Here is a 26,264-nt window from a genome sequence, read left to right as displayed (position 1 = left end):
AAATCATCAAAGTTTCAATTTTACTTTCGATGGAAAAATTTTGAGGACCTTTCCCATGCATGAGGATTTATTGGAACCTACTTAAATGAACTCCAAGATTTGTGTTGATAAAATAATTGAAAACGATTTGATTGTGTTTTAACATTAAAAAGATCCACTCTGTCTGAAAGTTTGAGATAAAGTGTGCCAATAAAAGTGATATGTTCAAGTCATTTTGGAGTGTTTATTATTGGAAGAGGGGGAAAATGTGTCTGAAATATTCATAATTTCAGAATAGAAATAAGAATATTATTAGAATTTTTTATTTATTTATTTATTTTTTGGGGGGGATGAGTAAGTTTCAGATGTATGGGATTAATAAGAACAAAAAGTAGTATTTACTAGTAATAAGCGGAATTATCTGACACATTATTCTGTTCACAAATTTTGAAAACAAAATTACATGATTAGATTTAAGAAAATGAATATCATAAAAATGTTATTCTAACTTTGCGCTTTGTACCGTCTTGCACTTGAACCACACACGCACTTGTGAACTTGACTGCATTTCCCAATGGACTGTGTGTTTATTTGACATAACCGACCCCACTGGTGACAGAAAAACAGCCCTTTAAAAACAGAGTTTACAATATTAGGTCAATGTGCATTGTAAAGTCATCCTGTGTGTCATCACGTGAGTTATATTGCAATGAACTAAAAACCAGAGGGTTGCAATTTTGACTTATAGCCATTTAACGATTCCCCACATCTAATGTTTGATTTGGTATGTGTAGAAATGATGCATCAACCTGACTTGTGAACTCTCACACATCCTTTCACCCTGTAACCATCTTTGCCTTTCACGGCCTCATCCTCCCCCTCATCACAATCAGCAACTTAACACTCCTATGTCACTTTTCAGCTTATGAAAGTACCTCCCTCCTGCCTAACCTCACTGCCAAGTCTTTCTCTGTCCAGCGTGGGTATCTGGTGTCTGTCAGAACCAATGAAAAACTATTGTTTGTAAGAGTATGAAGATCGTTTAGCTTGCTGACGTCAGGCACTCTTCACATGATTAGCATGGTGCAAGTACTTTTTGTGCAAATTTGTGAGCTCCTAGTCACAATGTAATTCATTTGATGAGTCAGAGTGACATTCATATAGTTACAATAACAAGGAAACAGACTCTGAATCATATATTTGAATTAGATTTAATTTCAAACCACTAAAGAAAAAATTCCAAGTACAGTAATAAGAGAAAGGTTCCAAGACCTGACGCAATAGGTGAATAACCACGGTGTAGGGACAGTGATTTTTATAGTGTCGATTCAATATTATTTGGATTTTTAAAACACATCTCTGTACTATTTTTTTAACTCACTCATTACAATGATAATCACTATTCCTGCACTCACCTGAACAATTGTTAAAAAATACCACATGATATTGAATAAGATAAAGATTGTGCTGTATTTTTCTGTGATGATATTCATAATCAAGGTTATGTTCTTTTTTCGTCATTCGGATATCAATATGGCCAAAGCAGCTTCCGTTAAAATCCTTTTGGCTGTCTAACTAAAAGTGATGGAAGACATCTTTTCAATGTTAGCTTCATCCTTTTTGATATTGCAAATGGTAGATACATTCACTCCAAAATGGTAAGCGATGGTAGAGTAAGTTTATCCTTCCTTGCATTTGCTCCTGCTCAGCCTCACTAGTAGGAGCCGTGGGTTTTCTCCGGGTACTCTGGTTTCCTCCCACATTCCAAAACCATGCATGGCAGGCTGGTTGAAAAATTCAAATTGTCTATAGGTATGAGTTTGAGCATGAATGGTTGTTCATCTCCTTGTGCCCTGGGACTGTCTGGCCACCAATTCAAGGAGTCCTCTGCCTGATGCCCAAAGTTGGCTGGGAAAGGCTCCAGCACCCCTACGAACCTTGTTAGGATAAGCGGTTCAGAAAATGAATGATGGGCTAGACTGCCAATATATTTTGATCCAGTCAAATTAAATGAATGTCAAGGGCCGCCATTGGCAGCTAGTGAGCTGTTCTCCTTTAAAAAAAAAATTTTTTAATAGGCACAGGGCCAATTTGTTGCTTTCTCCTCACACCCCTGCAGAGATAATGGAAAAATGAGTCTTTTAAACATACTTACAAGGTTTCGCACAGAAAGTTTGGCCTTGGCTCGGATGAATTCACATTTTTGTTCAGCATGAAAAATTCCGACTGTCCTTCGAAGCCCTTCTTTCGTGATGTGAGTGCAAAGGCTGTTCCTTGTTCACCCGGCGACCGAATCACAAACTCAAGTGCCATTGTTCCCTCAAGAATCACGGCAGACCTCCCATGTGGCACACTTGGCCCAAGATGCAGCATATCTTCTTCAGACATGCAAATCGTAGTGTAAGAAGTGCATCTGAAAAAACTTCCAGGACTCTGAAGAATTTCGATAAACATATTATGCATATTTGAAAAAAGTGTATCTTTAAATCTTCTTCCAACTTTTAGCACAGCAGTCTGCTCGTTATTTCTTTCTGAGAAAGAAAAGCTTTCATAGTAACCTGGCCCAGCTGTAAAGTTTATCTGTAGTAGTCCTCCTGGGGAAGAAGCGATTTCAGGAGATTCCTATGAGCATGGCAGGGGTTCTTAGAGGAGGAAACGCTGTTGTATATCATGCTGTAGTGTGTATGGAAGCCAGCGGATGAAGGCTCGCTGTATCCTTTCATCACTCCGACTGACATTGATGGTCTGTTTGGGATTAGGAGGAAAATCCTTTTACTCTGTTTGGGGAGTTATAAAACATATGTATGGTTGATATATATCGTGACCAAATAGAGCGACATTTGGTGAATATAACCCTAGGTTAAACAGAAATATGTTTCAGGTGGCTGGCATAGCTGCTTGAGTGTGTGCGTCTGTGTTCGTGGTTTATATGACAAACCCATTATCCTCTCAGCACTGTTATTTACTGATCGGCTCTTTAAGATATATAGAGCATGCAATTTGAGTGCACTTTTATACTGTCATTTGACTTGTGTGTGAAATGTTACTACTGTATGTGCGTAATAGCAATGAATTGCATTGAATTGCATTGAATTCCATTGAAAAGCATATAATTGCACTGAATTGCACTGAATTGCATTGAATTGCACTGAATTGCATTGAATTGCATTGAATTGCATTGAATTGTATTGAATTGCATTGAATTGAATTGAACTGAATTGAATTGAATTGAATTGAATTGAATTGAATTGAATTGCATTGAATTGCATTGAATTGCATTGAATTGCATTGAATTGCATTGAATTGAACTGAATTGCATTGAATTGCATTGAATTGCATTGAATTGCATTGAATGCCTTTATTCTCACTTCACAAATATAATGAGATTTAAATCTTCACCATGAAGTACACAAATAAATAATCAATAAATAAATATTCATTAAATAAGTAGTCAACATAATAAGAAGTCAAGATAAATAAGTAGTCAACACGAATAAATGGCCACATAAATAAGTAGTCAGGTAGAAAAGGTGACTAAAGTGGTTAGCAGCCTATGGGCTTTTAGTGCAAGTACAAGATAAGAAATTAGTAATCATGTCTTATTTTACACCCTTGTCATGAGCACAGTTATTGGTCAGGGCTCCATTCAGTGAAGTCATTATCCACGCAAATCCTTTACACATGCTTGTATTTTAGAAGTGGCATGCAATGGTCAGGGTGAGGGCCATGCTTCAGCCTCTCACTAAGCATTTCCATGCTGTGGCCAAGCTGTCTACATTGTGCCAATGACAATCAAGCAAAATCTAGGACCAGCTACTAGGAGATCTTGTCAGATGATAGTGTACAGTGTACTTTCACTCAGTGTGCAATGAGACTCAGAAGTAGCCATGCTTCTAAGCATGTCTGGGGTAATGTGGGGAGTAAGAAAAATGGAGTGCTTGTGTTCATTTTGTAAGGCAGCAAGAAGTGAGCCAGGCATAAATGAAGACAGAACAGATTGCTCAAAGAAATAATGTAAAATGGACATTTGCTCTTCAAAATTCTTCAAACATACAGATTTTTGGTTTTCTGTCAAATATTCATCAACAATGGGTAAAAATCCCACAATGGCTTGATTGCAGAATAATGGTAATTGTATGTGGCAAGTCAGTTTGGGCTGAATTTCTGCTGTAGGACACAGGAGAAGGTTACCAATCGATCGATGATGCATTCATTGTTATCACTGAAATCTGTAGATAAATGTCCTTGAGAACAACTGAGTGATTTCCTTCTTCCAAGGGTAAAGCAAATTACGATCTATTCTGGTTTGGAATCAGATAACACATCCTGATTTAGTTGGCAGACAATTGCAGGGCACTAGGAGCCAAACAATCATTCACTCTCACACTCATACCTAAAGACAATTTATAGTGATCAAGCCCCCTACCACGCAGTTTTTTGGAAAGTTGGAGGAAACTGGAGCATCCTGAGGAAAGACCAGCACGCACGACCAAAACATGCAAAACACAGGAAGATAGGGAACCTAGCAGGGATTAAACATCAATCTCAAAACTGTGAGGCTGATGTGCTAACCACTTTTTCCACTGTGCCCCGACAAGCAATATTTCACCAATAAATATTTTAGCGGTCTGCAATGCCATTTACAGCGTAAGAACACATGCTTAGGCCTTAAAAATACCTGCACGCTGTTTGAAAAAACAGGTGGTAGTTTTGTGCATGCCTTAAGCATGTGGAAGTATTTTACCAAAATAAAATGATACAGGCACCACGGTGAGTTGTTGAATATACATGTTTATCGTCATGGGTTGTCTGCAAATTCAACAAATGCCTTCACAGGGAATATACAGTTGCAATTGTATGGATGATGACATCAGGATACACAATGGTCTGTATTGTGAAAATGTACGGTTAATGTTGGAATCTCTTTTTGATAAATTGTAGTTAGTGTTAGGTTAAGTTGATTGATCCTATTGTTTTGCTGAATGAATTGGAGTCAGTGTTTTTTTAACCTTTTTATAACTTTATAACCTCAACCATCTTGTAAATGTACCTAAAAGTTTTGTCAAGTTACCACCTCATGCATAGATAATAATATTTCCATTTTATGATCAATAAATTTCATTTAGACATTCGTGCTTGCTCATCAATTTGTACGAATAAGATATTGTTAAGTTATCGTTATTGTATACCTGTATATGAACTTAATTTTCTCAGTGAAATGTCCTTAATTTGCTGATTTGATCTGGACTTAAAAAAATCGTCCTTGCATTATTTTACATACTCAAAATAATAATAGTTTGACAGCAATTCCTTTTTTTCCTGAAATCCAATAAAGATAGAGGTATCTTGTGTGGGAAAGGCACTTGTAATTTGCACATTTATGACTCTCAACTCAATCACGACAGCGGCATTTCTCATCGGCGTAATGGGAAAAGACAGATTTGATGCCGGAAATGCCGCATTGGTTTATTTTGGCTTTTACAAACGCGTTGGTGTGACGAGAAAGAAGCCCCTTTTCTCATTGGTATAAGTGGTGACCTTGATTTCGTGGCGATAACAGCTCCTGCATGCCTCAAGCACGCATATATTTGCATGCGCACCTGTCATGATCACAAATCACTTTGGGCTCTCAGGAGGACACACATGAAGAATTCTCCCAAATAGCAGTTTCCATATTGGAATGTGCTAACACGCTGAGTGACAACAGATGGAGGAGTGAAACAACAGTAATATTCTTTATGGTTGAAAAAAAAAGGAAAAACAACGTATATCTTCCAAAAGAATGCCATTTTAAAAGTCCCAAAATTGACTCCAAATACGTTTGGTGGAATTTACGTGATGGAATGACTAAACTACACAAACAGAGGCACATTGACGATGGTAGACTGGGAATGCTCATGTTTCCGACGCTAGACTAACAATCCATTTTGATGGTCATTCGCCCCTCCCAGTCAAAATAGATTGGACTTCTAGTGCCGTCTATGGCTGCCAAATGAGTGAAGTGGATGGTTATGATAAGTTGGATGGCAAAGATGTGTTACTGTCCCTCTTTGGATGGATGCGTTGCCCTTATGTTAGTGTGCAGTCATTTGGGCCTGACCTCATGCCCTTCCTCTGTGATCTGGTCACCCCCGCTTGACCACACAGAAGTGCTTCATCAGCAGGCTGATGGTAGCACTTTGACCCCTACTGGTATTAGTGTACAAATGTAAGAATGTTTTAAATTGTGTTGCACCAATGCCATTTTTTAAATAGTTGCTGTCATGACTTGATATTACACTGTGAGTGGACAGTCAATGCTTTTATACAACATTAGTACGTAGCTCATTTTTACCAGCAGACTGTATCACATTAGTTCTTTGTGGTTTAGCTCACGTGTTGGTAAATTTGGCGAAGTACAATTCAATATCCCCCTTTCTCCCTCTTTGTTACAAATTTAACATCGTAATAGATGCTAATGTCAATGGTCATCAAGTGAATAGTGGCTAGTATTACCGTTTGACATTTACATTTATCCAATATTTAATGTAAATGGCTCTAACATTGAAAATATGACCGTTAAATGAGCAGAAGAAAAACTCCTCTCCTAGGCTCAAAACCCCACAGGACTTGACACTATCATTTTCTAACTTACAAGAAATATTCAATAGCTTTTAAACATTCATTCAGTTTCCATTATCCTCAAAAGGGTCACAGGGGTGTTGGAGCCTATCCGAGTCAACTATGACCACCAGGCGGAATTGGTGGCCAGCCAATTGTAGGGCACAAGGAGACGGACAACTATTCACGCTTATACTCATACCTAGGAGTCATTTAGAGAGTTCAACCAGTCTACCATGCATGAAAATATGGTAGTAAACCAGAGTACCCAGAGAAAACCCATGCAGGCATGTGGATAACATGCAAACTCCAGACAGCAGGGTCCAAATGGACCTGGGATTGAACCCTCGATCTCATGACTGTGACTTGCTACCGCTCGGCAACCGGGCTGCCTCAATTACTTTCAGATATTTTTTTTACCTTCAATGATATGTTTTTAGTCTTCATTTTTTCGCAATTTTGGAAAAGGCAACAATCGCTCCTCCCTTTAGGAGTTTAACTGGTAACTGGTGGCCATCATGGGGAAGACAACGGGCTGTTGGAAACTGAATCTCGTAGAATACATAGAACATGACAGTGGAACATTTTTTTAGTACTCGCCAATACTGATGATGTCTGCCCTTCCGATGCTACGATTGGTGCAACACAATTTTAAACATTCTGCATGCTTCAATCAAAAGTAGCCTCCCATCTGCCTTTTGTCATAGACACATGACTTTATGAAATAGAGCGATTTACACAACAATGAGATTTTCTAGCATGAAAGTTGAGAGGGATTTGAAATGAAGTGTAAATTAATAGGTCAAAGGTTAACCCTAAGGTCAACTGGATTTCATAAACTTGAGTGCTTTGCGTAAAATGGAAAGCTGGAGCTCTCAATTGTACAGATTAAGAGAAATGAGGACCGTGAGGTGCAACATCCCTGGGGGGCTTTTGCAGTCAGGGTCATTTATCTAAATAGAAAAACCTGGAAAGGTAATAACTCATACATTGATTGTGTATGTGTGGTCATATAGAAAGGCTTGGAAACGGCTGCACACAACAAAAAACATATTTCAGACCAAGTAAAGACTCACTAAGGGAGCTTACTACCTTTGCTTACATTGTTTGTTTGGTTTTAATATTTGTGAGTAACTTGCCCAAAAAGTACAAAGAACGTTTTAAGAGAGTAAAAGTATACCCTGAAAACGTGACTAAAGTTTCTGGTGTTTCATCAGAAAATGTGAAAGGACTTGACATGTGAAGAATTACTGTAATTACAAACATCAACAACTCTGGAGCCCAAATAAAAACTAAACCATACAATAAAATAAATTAAGAAAAAGATGATTTTGTGATTTTTTTTCCTCTCTGTTTCCAGTCTGTGGTGGGGTCAGTGTGGAGCTTTGCCAACATTGCTGCTTAACATATAAAAACAAAAACAAAAAATGCTAAACATTAAATCTGAACATAAACTTATTATAAAAGTTGCACACATTGGTTTGAATATATTTGGAAATGCTAAAAAATTGCATACTATAAACCCCATCTGTGATGCTTTGTGAAAAAGGGTCTTTATTATAAGACTGTCAGCATGTGCATTGATTAACTTCCTTAACCTCTGACCACATATTATCGAGCAGTGTCGTAAATTTAGACATACCAAAATTTCTCACAGTGTGTGTTCCTCCACAACAACCGATGACTGCAAATCAACAAAAAGTGAAGACATTGTCAAATGACGTGAATATTATCACATTCCAATAGTGAAAGCCACAATAATTATCACAGGGATGGAAGTAATCAGCATGTAGGTGGATTTAAGATGCTATCGGCCATCTTAAGTTGATGGCTTGAGTCAAAGATTTTTGCTATAACAAGTCTATACATCGAAACTAACCATTAAACATTGATAGCTCTTGTTGAAAGCAATGTTGCAATATAATATCTATTCATATGGTCAATGTACAAAAAATCAACATCAAAATGCAGTTAACAAAAAGCAGAAGATTTAAGGCGATCTATATTTACTAATGTAATGCATCCGGCACCCCTCAACTCCATTAGTGGCATGATGCCAGATTTCATGCTCTTTTCATTCGATGCCACCCTCCCCCTGCAAAGGGATTGGACGCCTATTGCTGTCAGTTACAGTCAATCACTTACTCTACCAACCTATGACTAAAATAGACATTGACGGACACACTTAATGAGCTCAATGTGGATTTTCTTTTCATATTACTGGTGTCATATGAGCATGACTTCATACTATATTAGTAGTGGTTTTCTGGCAAATTTGTGGATCCTAGTGTGTATAGCTTAGCAGTAATACCAAAATGATGATGAGCCAATGGTTCACATAAAGTTCCCAGTCATCAGCTTGTGCGCCCATTTTAAACCACCACCCTCACTTATCAAACTACAGAAAACCGACAGTGAGGAAAACAATGTACTTTTAGGTAATAAAACACACATAGGCTTGAGACTGTTCAAGACAAGCCTGACCTCAGTCCAAACACACAATTGGTCTTGTTTAGGGTGATTTATTTCTAGAATAAAACCATAAAAAAGTAACATCTAACAACAGAGATTTTTCACAGACGCTGTCATGAGCAAAGATGTAAACAAAAGAATAAAACTTACATAGATGCAACTCTTACTTGTTGAGGTATGAAGAGGATTTATTTTTATGTTGGACAAATAGCAACATAGTAAATATGATATATAGTAAAATACTCTGTTTGTCCTGTTTGACTATGTCATCTCAAAATAGCTTTTCAGTACCGTAATGCATGCCCAGGTGGGAAGCATGTCTTCTCTTAGTGTGGGTGGTAGGAAACCCACGTAATCCATCAGGATCAGCCCCTTAAGCTCCAGACAGATTTGATTAAAGAAAAAAATAATTGCACCTGCCAAAACAATAAAACACAGCAAAAAACAATACCACCTTGGTTCAACCACTCAAAGTTGACATGTGAGCAAATATTTGGACAGAGCAAGCATTAAGTGGAGTTCCGTCATTGTGTTTTTCCGCCTACGGTTCCCCCCATTGAACATGCATTGGGGTGCCACGTGTCGATCAGGATTTCATGGATGAAACTGTTAGGCAGGTCGCTTGAACAGAAAACAAACGTGCCTCACTGGGCTTGTTAAGCGTTGAAAATGTCTTCCTCAACCTGAACCGAAGCAGAATGTTAATAGGTTTCAAATTAACATTGTTTGGTTGTCCAAATACTTCTAAGCCTGTCCACGCAGCCGCCCAGCTGTGCAAATAGGAACAATTTACCCACTGGGAGTATAATTTTCGTTTCATACAAGGATCCCGTGGCAGACGTAGACAGACAAGCAGATAGAGTTCAGACCTTGGAAATAAAATATGTAGGGGCGGCACCTAATCTGTCAGTATATGAACTGGCAAGTTGATCCCAAAACACATACACATGCACCGTGAAGAGGGGAAGGGCTGTAATCTTTTCCAGAAGTAGCCTTCAAATATAACCAGAATTTATATTTATGCTTATTTTGGAGTGGAACAAAAGAGATATGGGCTAATTGTATTAGAATAATTAAATAAATGTTTAAAAAAATCTTTTTTGCATCGCCTTGGGGAGGGATTCCACTTTATACTATTTTTCTTAACTTAATTACCCTTAATAATTTAACTTCGTTCTTGCAGTTGTCAACTCATTAAAACTAAGTCTGCAATGCTAAATAACGTCTTATCTCCTTTATCCCAAATTATCAGCTATTTCTCAGCCCCCTGGGGGAACACCAGGTCTGATGTGGCTGACGGACAACAGGAAGGCAGGGTCGCATGGTGCTGTTTTTGACCCCCACCTTAAGAGCAGGACAACTCTTATCAAAATCACAGCACGACACAGGGATGCTAACCAAGGTCACCTGATAAGAGCGAATTCGAACAAGCAAAGGAAGAGAGAGGAGGATAGTAAAATATGGAAAGGAAGGGATATATCAAAGACGGAGATAAACACAAAGAATTCTTTGTGCGCAATAAAGCAATCACTCGTAGAGGTGTGAACATCACCATTATAAGCTACTGATGGAATCCCATGTCTTTTCCTATAAAAAAAAAAACACAGCCGAATCTTTGTCTGTGAACATAGTGGATAGAAGGAATCTATTGCGGGTTATTGTGCCTAAATAACCAAGCATGTGTTGTAGTAGTTAGTAAAATTGAGAAATTGATATTGAAAACACCTATTGATGGCGATAAATATCCAATCAATTTCAACTGCGTGGGGCTGGGTGCCTGTAGTTAGCTGCGATGGGCTCCAGCAACCCCCGCGGCCCTTGTGAGAATAAGCGGTACAGAAAATGAATGAAGAGAGATATATGTATAATATTTTTATACATATTTTATATGTAAATTCTCTCATTTGTTCTGTGATCCTCAAAAAACAACCAACTAAAGCCTTTAAAAATGATCAAAGTTTCCCAATTGTGTATGAAAAATATGAGAAACACACAAAAATGAGATAAAATGATAAGAAAATTATTCATTAATTGTACTAAAATGTAATATTTGTGCAGGTGCATCAGCGTAAGGAGGAAGCTAACCTGAAGACGCACATAAACACAAATCTGAACTACAAATTAAGAATTCAACACAACTTAGCATTAAATTGAACTTGCAATATCAGTCATGATATGTTAACAGTGCTTCTTCATTTCATTCGCACCAGTGATTTTAGATAAAGAACAAAGTTGGGGACTTCGTAACCTGGATCTTGTTTTTGTATATTGGAACAGTAATTTGCATATCAAAGGGTTTTCTAACCTGGTAGACGTGACCTATGACCTATACAATACAACACCTACATTTTTTTGGAAGGATTAGGGTTCCAACAATCCAACATGAGCCATTTGGGCAGTAAAGCCAGATGCTTTTATTGCACCGTATTTCCCAGCAGACCTTTCTCGTAAAATTCTCTGATTATCTAATTCTGCCCACCGGCAATTTATACTACGTTACAACTAAGCCCGTGATAAGATTTGATTTACACAGCTTCTTATTTACTCAACATTGTCATCCCTGTGATTGAAATGAGTTATTTAGTTTGCTGATTGTTATTTTGTACCATGTTTGCCATCAAGAATATGGAGGACTCAAAACCTTGGAGAGGGAAGCCATATGTGAAACTTGGTTGCTATTAATAACATGTAGAAGATTACAATAGGTTGAAAATTAGGTTCCTTGCATTTAGCATAAGATCATTCATTAGAAAATTGGTATTCCCAAAGATTGAAACATTCTGTCCCAGCTAGTCTTGTTTTTCACTGGTTCACAGGCCTATACAGTGGTACCTCGACATACGATCTTAATCCGTTCCGGGACTGAGCTCGTATGACAAGTTTCTCGTAACTCGAGGTAACGTTTCCCATTGAAATGAATGGGAAACAAATTAATTCGTTCCAACTCTCTGAAAAAAACACCAAAAACAGGATATTGGATTGAAAAAAATGTTTTATTTCTTATAATTCGCCATATATTGACAAAGTAATAAATAACGAGTGGTTTAATAGAAATAAAGTGTTTAATCTAACTAAAATTGGGCGGATTTCGCCGAGGGGAGAGAGAGACGCACAAAAGGGGCGGGGGGTTCGGTTTGTTTTCAACATGACGCACTCGTAAACAGAACAAACACTCCACCCTCACGTTCGCTATCCATGGGCTGTTTGCTGTCGTACTATTCCCTTCAAAATATTCCGAAAATGATGCACACAAATGTCCTCACAATCGGAGAACGCACGACCACTTGCCAACGAGCAGCAAGCAGTCTTATCAGCGATCGCCCCGCTGCTCATCTTCTTCTTCTTCTTCTTCTTTTTCACCTCAGGCGCCTGAGGATTACCCTCAGCAGCGCTAGGGCTGCCACTGGAACACGGATAAGTTCATCCAGGGAGTTGCCCAAGCCGCGATGGTAGCGTTCGGTCATTAAGGCCGGACAGCGGAGCCATAAGTGTTCAGACGACTGTTTCCTCGTCGCACAGGCGGCAGCGATCCGAGTCGGATTTCTCATGGGAGCTTACAGGGGCGCTGGCTAGCGGCTCCTTTTAGCTTGTAGCATCTGTGTTCGCATCCCCGGGGATGCTGTTGCGAGCACGAGTATACTTCATTACCCAGAAAGCCCTCTTTTCCCCGCGCATGGGCGTTGTGCGTTTCCTGGTCTGAATAGCTCATCCGGTGCTCGTAAATATTGTTATACGTACACGAAAGATATGCAAAAAAAAATGCCATGGCCACCTGGCTTGGTCGCATAACGAAATTTTGACCGCATCACGGGCGAATTATTCGATCGAAATTTCCCCCGTAAGACGAGCATTCCGTGTGACGAACGGTCGTATGACGAGGTACCACTGTATTGGTAAGCACCATTCTGTCATTCTTGTTAAGGCCTTTTTTTTAAGAGTTCGTAAATTTGAGGTGCTGGAGGGACCAGCGAAGGTTGCTCTCATTACTTCAAATGTCTACGTCTTATTCAATGGGATTCGAGCAAGAGTGGTTGAATAGCAGGCATACTTACAGTCACGGTGGCAAGCAATGCCAGCTCACATTACAACGGTTAGTACCCAGATTATCACAGTTTTCTGACTATTGTACACATCCTGAATGCTCTTGATTCGCCGTTCATGCCGTTGAAACTTTTGTAAAGCAAGGAACTGAAAGAAACAGTTGCAAAAGACTAAAAAAAAGAGAACCTTATTTTACATTCACCTCCTGAAACCTTTTCACTGCACATACAGCTCTCACAAACAAAGCGCCTTTTGTCGCGAGAGTGTGGGGTTAACTGAGACTTTGTAGGGTCCACGCACTATGCTTGAATTCCCATGGACTCCCACATGCAAAATGATATGACTTACACAGTCCTTTATAGGAGAGAAAAGAGTAAGCAAACTACTTTTCCCGATCTATTAAAAATATTAACCTACTATTTTCTTTTTCAGGATTCAGTCCAAAATATCCTCAATAAGGTTTGGTGTATGCTATTTTTAACCCCTTTTAAGTTATAAAACACTGTCTGAAATTATTAGATAAATTCTAAGGTGGTATCATTTAATTATATTTATTTGTAGTTGACTAGGTATATGTGTAGATGTTTAATTTAAGACTGAATGTTTTATTTTTTGCATTTACCCGTTTTCAAATTATTTTTTACAATTGTATTATGTTTCAGACTGTTAAAACATGACTTGAATTTGAATTAATTGAAAGAATTAATTAATGACATGAATCCATTTTGGCCGGGATCATATTGTATAATGACAATAAAGGCTTTCAATTCAAAATGCATGGAATGTCTTTTGCCCTCAAAGGCAGCTAAAGAGTTAAAACCAATTTTATTCAAACAGTCCTAAAAACGATGAGTAATTACCAACATTTGGACAAATCTTGACTCGTCATAGCACGATGTTGTGTCTACACTATAAAATATGTCTATTTGCATTTGACAAGGTGGTTTAGGCCCTTTAAAACCTAAAATCTATGTGTAAAACGGACCAGATCACTTAGGAAGAAAGTTTAATGGCTTAAAGCGGTTCAGGTGGCAGCTAGAAAGACCACCTATTATTAGCCCACACGCATGTGTTACGGCTCTCAGGATTTGAAATATAATAATGTAGCACTTCATATGTAGAATATGCAATTATTGCACATTGCACAAAGGAATTTCATGTGTTCTACAAGTGTGATTGAGAGGTGATTTTGTGTTTGTGATAAGAGGTCAAAGAGTGAATTGGAGTATAGCTGGTACCAAACATGAACAGTATTATCACAGGGAGGTGACAAATTGACGGAAACCCTGAATAATGAGTGCAGGGACCCCCGCAGGGGATTGAGTGGCTGTGTTATGTTGTGGAGGTCATTTTGCCAGCATGGGTTCAGTTCACTTGTTCTCTTGATTTGTGAGGTCACAGCAAATCAATACAACATTGTTCAAAGCAATCACTCATTCTACAGTATATGTACTGCAAGGTTGTCTGCTTTTGACGGAGATTGACGTCCAATCAATTTTGAATGGGAGGGACTGGCAGCTCTGCCAAATGGATTGGACGTTTATAAACATCAATGCCAGCCAATGTGTAATTAGTGGAATAACATTAAATTAATAGCAGGTGTTTGGGTAATGCATTCTCTTAGTTTCTGTACTGAATTTGTTAAGATGCCAAAGTTACTGTCTAGTTGATATAAAAACAGTTTTTAAATTAACTGGTTTATCTAGCAACCTCAATGGCAGCTAATGAATTAATATCATATTCTTCAGAATATTTTCTCTTTAATACTTAGGCAACAAAGGTTTCTCATTTTTTTATTTTTTTAATACTCCTCTTGTGGGTTGTGTGGAAGACGAGATTCAACGTTTGTATTTTTTAGGCAACTTGTTCTCTCATAAACATTTGAATGACTTGTTAGCCTTAATGCTTTCTTGCAGAGATAAATAAGTCTGTTACGCAGAAGGATACATGACTTTTTGTCGATTTAGCTTTAGCTTTTAATTTGTCATCACTCTCGTAAGGATTGCGGGGGTTGCCGCAGCCTATCCTAGCTGACTTCGGCCGAAAGGTGGTCGGTCACCAGTCACACAGAGAGACAAACGACCATCTGCTCTCACAATCATACCACCAGCCACGGGAATCGGGCCCGTGCCTGCCTGCACCGAAGCAGGCGAGTGAACCACTACACCACAGGTGTCAAAGTGGCGGCCCGGGGGCCAAATCTGGCCCGCCGCATCATTTTATGCGTCCCGAGTAAGTAAATCATGATTGCCAACTTTCAGTTTTAGGATCAAATTCAAATGAAGATTATAGATGTATATTATATTTCCTGATTTTCCCCTTTTTAAATCAATCATTGCAATTTTTTATCCATTTTTTTCTTTTGGTGTTTTTAGGTCAAAAGCCTTTTGTAAAATCTAAAAATAAATATATAAAAATATTTTCGGTTTAAAAAAAAAAATGTTTCCATTTGAAATGAAAAACAAATGATTATTAGATGTTTTTCCTTACTAAGAAAAATAAGTTCAAATAAACAGTTTTATATCTATAAAAAAACGGAATATTTAGGGCTTTTAATCCAGTTCTTATAATCCAATTTAAAAAAATCTAAATATTATATCTAAAATGGTCCGGCCCACATGAAATCGAAATGATGTTATTACGGCCCGCGAACCAACCCGAGTTTGAGACCCTTACACTACACCATCAGGCGCCGTTAAAGTAAGAGCAGAAATTAGAAATTAGTATCCACAAATCTTTCCATTACATGTACAGGAAAGAAACATGGAAGTAACTATTGTTTGACTTGTATCCATCTGAGAATTGTTTTGATTTTGCAATTCATGCTCAGAACTTCTCAATAAACGACACTAGAAATAGTAAAATAATTCAGGGGACAGTTGTGCGGGAAAGGTCTCCCTGAGGTCCACCTCACTTTAACGAGTGGCTGCCTCTCTGGTGGCCTAACCTCCGCAATGTGGTGCTTTAATGAGGAACAGAGCACGGTTGCGCCCTTTAATCAAAGCCAGCTCTACAAACAGAACTTTGGCAGTCCGATCATTTCTCTCGCCTGATATCGTCTTCACCTTTCTCTTCTCCAATTTCCCAACTGTCACCGACTCCAGCTTTGTTTCTCCCCCTTCACTTTTGTTTCCTCATTGCACATTGCTCTATTGTCGTAGTGCTCATGGAGGACACCGATGACGTTCATGTGTTGCTCATAAAGCGCCGACAGGAGGCCACCGGAATCACGCAGCCCATTAAGATTAACAGAAGTTGCACAGGCAAATATACTTGTTCCCAATGCAGGTCGCATGTTATATTTCCTTTATTTTTTTTGCAATTTACATTAAAGGCCCATTTTAATAGATTTTTACACACCATTTAAATGACAGAATTCTGTCTAAGAGTATTAAAAAATAAACAATCAAGACACAGATCCATAACTATTGAAATTGTAGAAAATAATCAGTCAGACAGCAGAAGGTGGCTGCCTCTATAGAAAAAGAGTAATATATAGAGAAGTTCTTATTGGTTTTGTCATGGAATACAACATTGAAGTAGGTTATAAGTCCCGAAAACACGAGATTGTACTATACAAGTTAAAAACTTGGTGATTGAAAATGTAATCATTTTTCATCTCAAGTTAAAACAGGGATCTTTTACTGCACTTTCGACAACAACCCTGGCTGAAGTTTTGTTTTGGTTCCCATGCCATTGAATAGAGCGTCTATACCCCATGCCAATAATCTAACACTAGTATATTTAACTGCAGTTTAGCTCAATATACAACCTAACTCATTGGCCACACGTCATTTGTCACTTGGTCAATGCAGTCTTGACGAAAATATTCTGATTCAGACAACAGAATTGACAAATTACTGTGTGCTTCACTTCCTTGCATGTGTCCAGTTCACTAAATTCATCCCTCAGTCGGATGAAAAAAAAGATGCTTATATCGGCAGTGTTCATGTTGTTCTAACACAACATATTGGTTGGATTGGATTGGATTGGATAACTTTATTCATCCCGTATTCGGGAAATGTCATTGTGGCAGTAGCAAGAGGGTGATTAGACATAACAACAAAGCAAAAGCACAAAGTACAAAGCGAATCAAAGTAAATGGGATCATTAAGAATCACCAAATCAAATCATTAAGACAGAAAAGCAGCAAAAACACAAAACGAGCAAGAGTGGACGGAGCTACCGCCACCGGCTGCCACTTGAACGGCTCCATCTTGGTTGCGGTAGCTAAAACGGATACAGACTCAAAAAGACGTTGTAAAGTTGGACAAAAACTGGAACCACACACAGGAAGTCTTCCACAAGATGCGGAACTTCTGCAGACTGGGACCGAGGTAGAGAATATGCAGAGTCACTCTTCCAAGCTTATCCGCCCCTTGACTCCGTTGCTGGTAAGCGCCGACAGCTCTTCCATCTTATCCCATGATGGAAAGGTTGGTCACAAGCGTTGCTTCTTCTCCCGGCACTTTTGTCCAGCTCCGAATTTCCAGCGGTAATTGAGGTGTTGCTCCTTCTGCTGCGTATTGTAACAGCTAGTCCCATGTGTATGACAGCGTAGGCATGGCTGAATGGTTCCAAAAAAGAAGTAGCAGAAAGAAGCCAGGCTAACAGAACAAAGAAAGTTGTAAAAACGTTAAAGTAAAAAGTATAAAGTAAAAAGTATAAAGTAAAAAGTATAAAGTAAAAAGTATAAAGTAAAAAGTATAAAGTAAAAAGTATAAAGTAAAACGTATAAAGTAAAAAGTGTAAAGTAAAAAGTAAAGTAAAAAGGAATGTATTAAGAAATATGAAAATGTAATTAAAAAAAGATAGAAGGGCAGTAAAACACGAAAAACAAATAAGAGTGGACAGAGCTACTGCCACTGGCTTCCGCGTGATGGCGCCATCTTGGAAAAAATAGTATTAACCATTTTCCATTAAATTGATTTATTTTTCATTTAAAAAAGGGAACAACTAAAACGCTGGATGCCACAGTGATGAAACTAAACGAAAAATATGTGCACGCGAAGAGCCCGTCTGTTTGTTACGTCATTCTATAGTAGTACTGTAGTTTTCTGTCCAACAGTGAAATAGGATTACGACAGTTTTTGTGCTTTTTGGGAGTATTTCACAAAGAAAAGGACTAGAGGTTGTTGCTTTCAGTGAAGGTCCCCCCATGTGATAACGGGGCTTTAAAGCAAGGTAGTTTTGTGTTTATGCATGACTATGCTGAATAACTCCAAGGACGCACAAAAGAAATTGAGACCATGAAAAATGACATAAAAAAGCAGTAAATCAGGATTACTAATAGCATGTAACAATATCTTGTCTTTGCCTCCCAGCTATTGCAACTTCCTACTTCTGATTAATTGGAATTTAATTGCAGCTCCAGTCGCGTGTTCTCGCGTCCGCTTTACAAACCCCCTACATTTGCTCACTAGTAAGTGGCTTTCATGTTAAAAGTTTTTGCCATTTTGACGGACAGCTGTAGCTTTAACTCTCACTTTAAATGCCCCTTCCAGTGTTTTATGCTGTGACCTGGCCAGGAAAAAGTTGTAAAGGGACAACAGCTGTTTTGTTATGGCTCAGCAGAGGACAGAGAATAAAAAGACTTCGGGGGTTTTCTCTAAACAGTGGTGACAAAAGGAAGCAGGGGATTTTGCGGCCAAATTGGGGTGGGAAATGCTTTCTGCACCTTATAACGACTCCATGATGAATGACCGGTTTGAGACGTATGATGTGTGTATAAACTGCGTGGTTGGTCCTACACATCAGGATGATTTGAAATGCGGTATTTGATGAGCTTTTAATAGGAATTCCAGAATTCAAGTTGATATTTCAGGGAAATTGGTTAAAGACAGCAAAACAAAACAGTACATTGCTCATTTTTCCCATCCATTGTTGTCAAAATTGATACACATTTAGTGATGGTCTCCTAAGCCAAAAACCAGAGCCAGGACACTTTTTCATTACCCATATAGATTCATGGGAAAGGTGGAGAAAGGATGCATCGTGGGTTTGTTCGAAAGACAATGATTAATAGCACGAACATTGCTTATTTGTATATTGATTGATATGATAATAACTCATTAGACAGTCATCAGGGTGCAATTGTACTACTTCTGATGAGTGTTATTCCTGTTGTGTGTGCTTATTTAAGCAGGCTATAAAGTGATTTATTTCTTTGGGGCTTTCAGCTGTTTCTGGCACTGCTTCACCTGTTTGACTATCTCGCAACTTGGCCACATACCAGCTTGATTACACGCCCAGATCAATGGCTCTGACACAATGTTACGCTTCCCCGACAGCCAGCAATAAATGAATAGTGAATTATTAACAGGCTCCACATGTTAGTTTAATCGCACAAATGTATCTCACTATTGGAATGGCCAAAAAATATAAACTTTTCACATGAGCAATGACCAGAGTGGAGCCAAAATGACCATTTTCCAAAGCAAAGTGATTAATTAAATGTCTTTTTTTTTTGTCAACATCGCCTTTTGTGCATGTACATTCAGAACTGTTTGCTAAGTCAAAAATTTGACTTAACTTTGAGTAGTATTGTAGATTCATATGCCTACTGCAATAGGATGGAGAGCTCAAGAAGATATACAGCAAAATAATTCTTTGTATTTGGTGAGTGTGAATGCTAGCCATATATCTCTAGTTTTCACTTCAAAAAAATAAGTCCCTTCAACGATTCAAACCGTCTGCTGAGAAGTTACTGTTCCTCTTCTGGATAGTGCCAGGTGTCATAGTCTATTGAACTACCACCTTTATCAAGCTGATCAGTACCAGGTGCAGCTCAAGTTGGCCCTACCGTTTGAAAATCACAGGCAGAATTTTTATTGCAGTCACTGTTCCTTTTAGAGAAAATAATTTCATTAGATGCAAGGATTTAATGTCCGTTTGTGATCTAAAAATCAAATGAAATAATTATTTTTAAATGGTAACATTTCTTTCAAGTATTCACTAACGGTAGGACATGGAAATTTGAGGAATAAATTTGTTTCCTTCTGCCTCGATCACCAAAATCAAATAATCATTCATTCATTCATTACGCGAACCGCTTATCACAAGGGTCATGGGGGGTGCTGGAGCCTATCCCAGCCAACTATAGGCACCAGGCGGGAGACACCCTGAATCGGTGGCCAGCCAATCGGAGGGCACAAGGAGACGGGCAACCAACCACACCTAAGGCAATTTAGAGTGTTCAGCCAGCCTACGCTATCTTTTTGGGAAGTGGAAGGAAACCGGAGTACCCGGAGAAAACCCGTGCGAGCCCAGGGAGAACATGCAAACTCCACACAGTGAGGTCCCACCTGGGATCGAACCCTCAATCCCAGAACTTTGAGACTAGCAAGGGCATCAAATAATCAATCTCCTCCAAGGCCATTAATGCCATTATGCTACCCATCCTTAAACTAACTAACAAATCTCTCTTTAATTCACATTAAAAAATGGCTCTCGACTATCAGTATTTTATGAGTGTTAGAAAAGTGTAAGACTTGCTAAAATGTGTAAAAATAATTGATCGAGATGAATTCCTGAGTAAAACAACGGACAGTTGACTCACTATTTTGAGGTTAATACAAAGCATATTACTGATCTTGTGACTTCATCGAAATATGGACAAAGACTGTCTTGAGCAGCTTTTTCCTTAAGTGTATAAATCATTCTCACTGTATTTTGGATGGGTGGAAAGCTATTATGTAATTGTTCCTTCTTTGTTTTAACATCAATTTCTAAATAGTCAATGGCTAGGCCATTGAGGTGGTCCATATGGCGGTATGAAGGTGGAGGGCTCGTGACACTCTGGAGGATTTCGAGGAAACCAGACAAAGACTCAGCCAGCAGGCCCTCAGAATCCCAAAGCCTCAATGAGGGAATGGCTGAACCCCCACAGAGACGAGTTGCCCGTACCCTCTCAAAAAGCCGTGTGATCTGTGAAAACTGGCTACTAGGCCATAATATGTCCAGCCAGCCGTAGACCCACCCCCGACGACTGCCCTCTCTCCTAAGTAGTCGAAGAATGCTCAGCAATTTATTGACATTACAGAGATGAGAGAATTCCAATATAAACATCATCAATTTTCAGGATTGTTTGGCTATTGCCGAACATACAGTACAATGAGGAAAGATTTGCTTGCTATGATATTAGTCTGTGACTCTTACCAAATTGACCATGAACTTGAGGTTATGTTTTAGTGTTGCACAATACAATTTTTTCTCTTCCAATTGTTGTGCAGCTGATGCCGATAGAGTAAAAGAGCATTCTTTCCCCCCTTTTAATACTAAATTAATGCAGACTTGACTGTAAAGTTATTTCTGTCGTGGCTTGGTCAAATATAGCGCAGCGCATTTCCTGCCATTGACAGTGCTAGGCGTCCAATCCATTGAAATGTTAACTGGCTTAACTTGCAAACTGATTTTTTTTTCCCTGGGACAAATTATACATTTTCTTGATTTTTTTATGAGTAACAATAACATTTCATGGCTTTTCATACTTGTATTCTGTTCTTGGGTTTTGGAAATGGTTGATTATTCATGCTCTGTCAAATGACTATTAAAGCCATTTTCCAAAAACATTTTAACTCAGGCTAGATGTGGTTTTGGCTTTGCTTTTTTAAAAAATAATAATTATTTTTTTAAAGATAGACATCATTTTGGAACTGAACGTTTTTGAAAATGACAACATTGGTTTCACATAAATACTGAAAGCACTGTAGTTCAAACAGTTTGTCCAGTGTTCAGTCAGCGCATGTACATGTGTGAACATTACTCCCAAAGCACATATAGGTGTCAAGTTCAGAGTTTAGCTTTTATATTCTACTGCAGCAACGTCTACAGCGGTATTACATATGTACATAAATCAGGTTATAAACCCAAATATTCACAGACATTTTTGTGAAGACTTGGGAGGACAATGAAGTAGTCAGGCATGTTGATCGTATAATTTTATTTTGTTTTTGAGTTTGTATCAGAGCGAGTAAATGAGGATGACAACCTTGTTTCTTTTTTCTTACTTTCTGATATTATGGGACAAACTGCTTGTTCTAATATTTTGTCACAGTTTTTCATGAAAATACATTTAATTGAACTCAAAGAGTTCACATGTCCTACAAATAAATTCCTCTGGAAAGCTGCTTAGTCCTTTGACGGCCAAGGAGAGAAAAAAATCAACATATGTTTAACACTTGGATTCAGAAGCAGGCTCATGGTGAAGCATCAAGAGTATAGTAAGACTGCATGACTGATGCAAAGAACAGAAGATGAACCCCTGGGGTGAGACCTCACAAAACACACTAGCAACAGTATTCTACATTAAAACTCCACTTAAACCTACAATTGTCCACGTTTGAGATTTTGAAGATATTGAATCATAAATTCAGATCCAACAATGTTCTCTTTTTTTATCTATTCATTTTCTATACCGCTTATAGTCACAAGGGTTGTGGGGGTGCTTCAGCCTACCCAGGCCAACTATGGTCAGGGGGCCCCTTGGATTGGTGACCAGCCAATCGCAATGTTCTCCTGTGAATTTAAATGACTTTGTCACTAGTAGAATTCCAATCCATTTGATCGGAGAGAGTTCATTTGCTGTCAACTCTCTCAGTTCAAATGGATTGGACGTCTAATGCTGTCAATGGCAGGCAATGAGTTAAAAGAAGAGAGTTTAAACTTCCTTTGCTTTGGTGTTGTGCAATTTCATCCTCTAATACTTTAAGTACGCCGCTGTTACTGCAGCTTTTTCTTTGGGGAATTTATTATTTAGTCTTATTGTTAATCCAATAGTCTAAACAAATTGAATAAAAATGTGTTGCAAAAAGAGGAAAATATCCGAGCTCTACTGTCGGCGGAAGCCATAAAGCATTCACATTAGGGAAATGTGTATTTACAAAACCTCATACTCCGTCCATTTTCATTTTGCATGAGGTTATCATATAATTTCAACTAAGGAATTTTGGCAGTCACTCAAGAAGTGAATGTTTAAATCTGGGAAGACCCGTCAACACGGAAGTTATGCAATTCAACAACCACAGTAAAATAAAATGAGCACCACAATGGAAAGGAAATCTTTCACTATAGCAGATGAAAAGAGCAACCCAGCTTCCCAGACTTGCAGTTGTGCGTTTTAATGCAAAAACATCCCCAATTTGTTTGCATACCCCACATAACATGAAATGACATAACACATTTGTTTACTCGTTGAAGAAAAAGTTCAGTTCAGTTTGTGAAAAGCCACCTGGTCTTGTTTAAAGTGCTGTTGAAAATTATTCCATTTACATGACGTAAAACACGTTGACCCACAAAAACATTCCACCCCTTATTGTGGATTTTTTTTCACAGGTCCACCAGAACTCACACACTCATCGTTATTGATACTGAGAAGAAATTAGATTATTTGTCCTTTCGCATTCAGACAAAACTGAGTAAATATGTTACTAAGAATATTGATCTTAAACATTCTACCAGAGCAACTTTTTGAGAGAAAATTAATGGAGTATGATTTAATTAAATTTTTTCAGAAAATAGAGAAAGCTTATCTCTTAATGAAAATAAATAAGCAGCCTGGCAAACTGCTGAGTGTTTAAACTTAGTCCCACTTTTTTGGGTGGGAGTACATCACGTACATGTCTGCAGCTTTCTATTGTAGCCTGTGAGATAAGTCAATACTTGTCCATTCAAGTGTCAGCTGATGCTGCTCTTGTTTTCATCCTCACCATCCCCGCTGGTCTCCATGGCTTCTACTGGCATTTAAGGACAAAATTCTGACAATCTCAAATTGTCTAAAACAAGGGTGTCAGACTCGGGTTGGTTCGCGGGCCACTTTAACGTCAACTCGATTTCATGTGGGCCGGACCATTTTAGATATAATATTTAGATTTTTTTTAAATAAATGGATTAAATGAACTGGATTAAAGGCCCTGAATATTCAGTTTTTTATAGATCTAAAACAATGTTTATTTTAGCTTTTTAAAATATATTTTTCCATTTTACAAAATGATTTTTGAACTAAAAACACAGAAAAAATTGATTAAAAAATTACAATTATTGATTTAAAAGGGGGAAAATCAGGAAATTTAATATACATCTATACTCTTCATTTTAATTTGATCCTAAGACAAAAAGTCAGCACTCATGATTTACTTTATCGGGCCACACAAAATGATGCGGTGGGCCAGATTTGGCCCCCGGGCCGCCACTTTGACACCTGTGGTCTAAAAGAAGCATACTAATAAAAGCTTTATTGGGAACAATTTAACTGTTGCATTACTCCATTAGCTACCACCAGCAATAATGTCCTCATTTTATTATGAACAGTGTTGTTCCATATTTTGTCTATATATGAGTAGCTCCTCTCCGGTCGTAGTTGATATTTACAGTGAATCATTTTTAAAAATATATGTTTATATATCAGGGGTAGAAATCATCAATTTCATCATGATACAACACCAAGTCTTTGGACAACAATACAAAATTTGCTGATATTACAATTCTGCCATGATTGGATTTCAAGTCAAGGGCCTTCAATTTAAATACAATATCATGAACACAGTTAACAAAGTCCAGTTAAATTTCAGCTAAAACGATATAAAGATATCCAGGGCAATTTTGATGTTTTTAAACATTTTTTGAAGAATATTTCTAGATGTTTGAATGAATAGCATTATTATTTTTACTTTCATATCAAAATATTAATCCATATTCTGCCTTTGGATCAGTTGGATTTTGATTGTTGCATAAGTAATTGACCAAATTATCATGTTGTTGCAAGGATCAGTTGGGTATCGGTTCTGGAGCAACTGGTGATAACTAGAGTGAATAAAAACGAATATTTGTATACCCTGTAATAAACATTATCAATAAAACCCAAATGAAACCTAACCTAGTCGTTACACTCCTAATTTATATGTATAATTATGCCAGATCTAGGTTTATAGAGGTCAGCAAAAAGTTTACCAAGCCTGCGATCTGAAGGTTTCCAATTCCGAGCATTTTTTCCACATTTATGTTTTATTGCGCCACTCTGCATAAGTTATGCATAATTTGACCAATTCAGCTAAAACCCTTCCTTGCATAGACAACAACATGCATAGAAAACCACCTATACATGACAAACCATCATTTCACGTGTGACTGTGTTGTCCATGTTTTGCCAAAATTGGAGTTCTCATTGTGAAACCAACTGAAAAGCCAAGATGCATTCATATTTCGATCCCAGATCTCTCCATTGGGGATCAACTCAACACACATTTTATTAAGGTAATACACAAGTCCACATGAATACTCTGGAGTGTTTGTTCTGAAGATGAAAGCCAAATGTTTGGAAGCAGACTTCACATCTGCATCTTGTTAAACACTCTAATGATACTGGCAGCAAAATGCGAACACACACAAAAACACACAAATTCTTCAGCTGAAGTGTACAGTAGACTGTGTCAAGGAAATTATTTAGAGGTTCCCTCAAATAGAGAGTAGCAGGGCTCCTTTACACGACATACACTCCGGTGTTCGTGTTTGTGTTGCAGCGCGAGTGTTTTTTCTTCATCCCCTCTTGTCTATTTTTTGAGACAGTCACTCAATGTAACCCAACTCTTCACCTTCATGTGAATCGACTCCAGTTACACGCGAAACTATAAATGAGTTTGGCCTAATGAAGACCCTGAGACAGGGAAAACTAGGACTGAAAACAAACGTCCGCGTCAAAATATCTCTTGCCTTCTCTCAACATACATGTTGGAAATAAACAGGTTGTGTTCTTGTTTCAGCCCATTTGGAGCGTGCTTTCTTTTTTAGAGATTGTTGCATGATTTTCTAAAAGTGAAAGGAAAAAAAAGTTGAAATGATGACGATAAAATATTTATTGCAATTGGCCCTCAAGAGTAAAAGCAACGAGCTGACATTGGCAATCGCATACTCACCATTTTTTTTCTTCAGATATCCTTGAAGATTTGTTGAAAACACATCACACGAGATTTCCGCCTGCTAGAATTATGACTTAATACTTCTAATGGTATGGCACATTCTTGTTAAGTTATTTGATCTTGTATCCTCATACAATGATCGATTTTCCATGGGTATGCTGAGCATATTGTCGATCATTTTTTAATTTCATGTCATATATTACGACTTCATTCTTTTTTTTCCTCCTAGTGATGTGACTATCTAATATTTATGGGTTTTCA

This window comes from Stigmatopora argus, chromosome 11, assembly GCF_051989625.1.
Source record: "Stigmatopora argus isolate UIUO_Sarg chromosome 11, RoL_Sarg_1.0, whole genome shotgun sequence".
Taxonomy (NCBI): domain Eukaryota; kingdom Metazoa; phylum Chordata; class Actinopteri; order Syngnathiformes; family Syngnathidae; genus Stigmatopora; species Stigmatopora argus.
Note: the sequence above shows the minus strand (reverse complement) of the source record.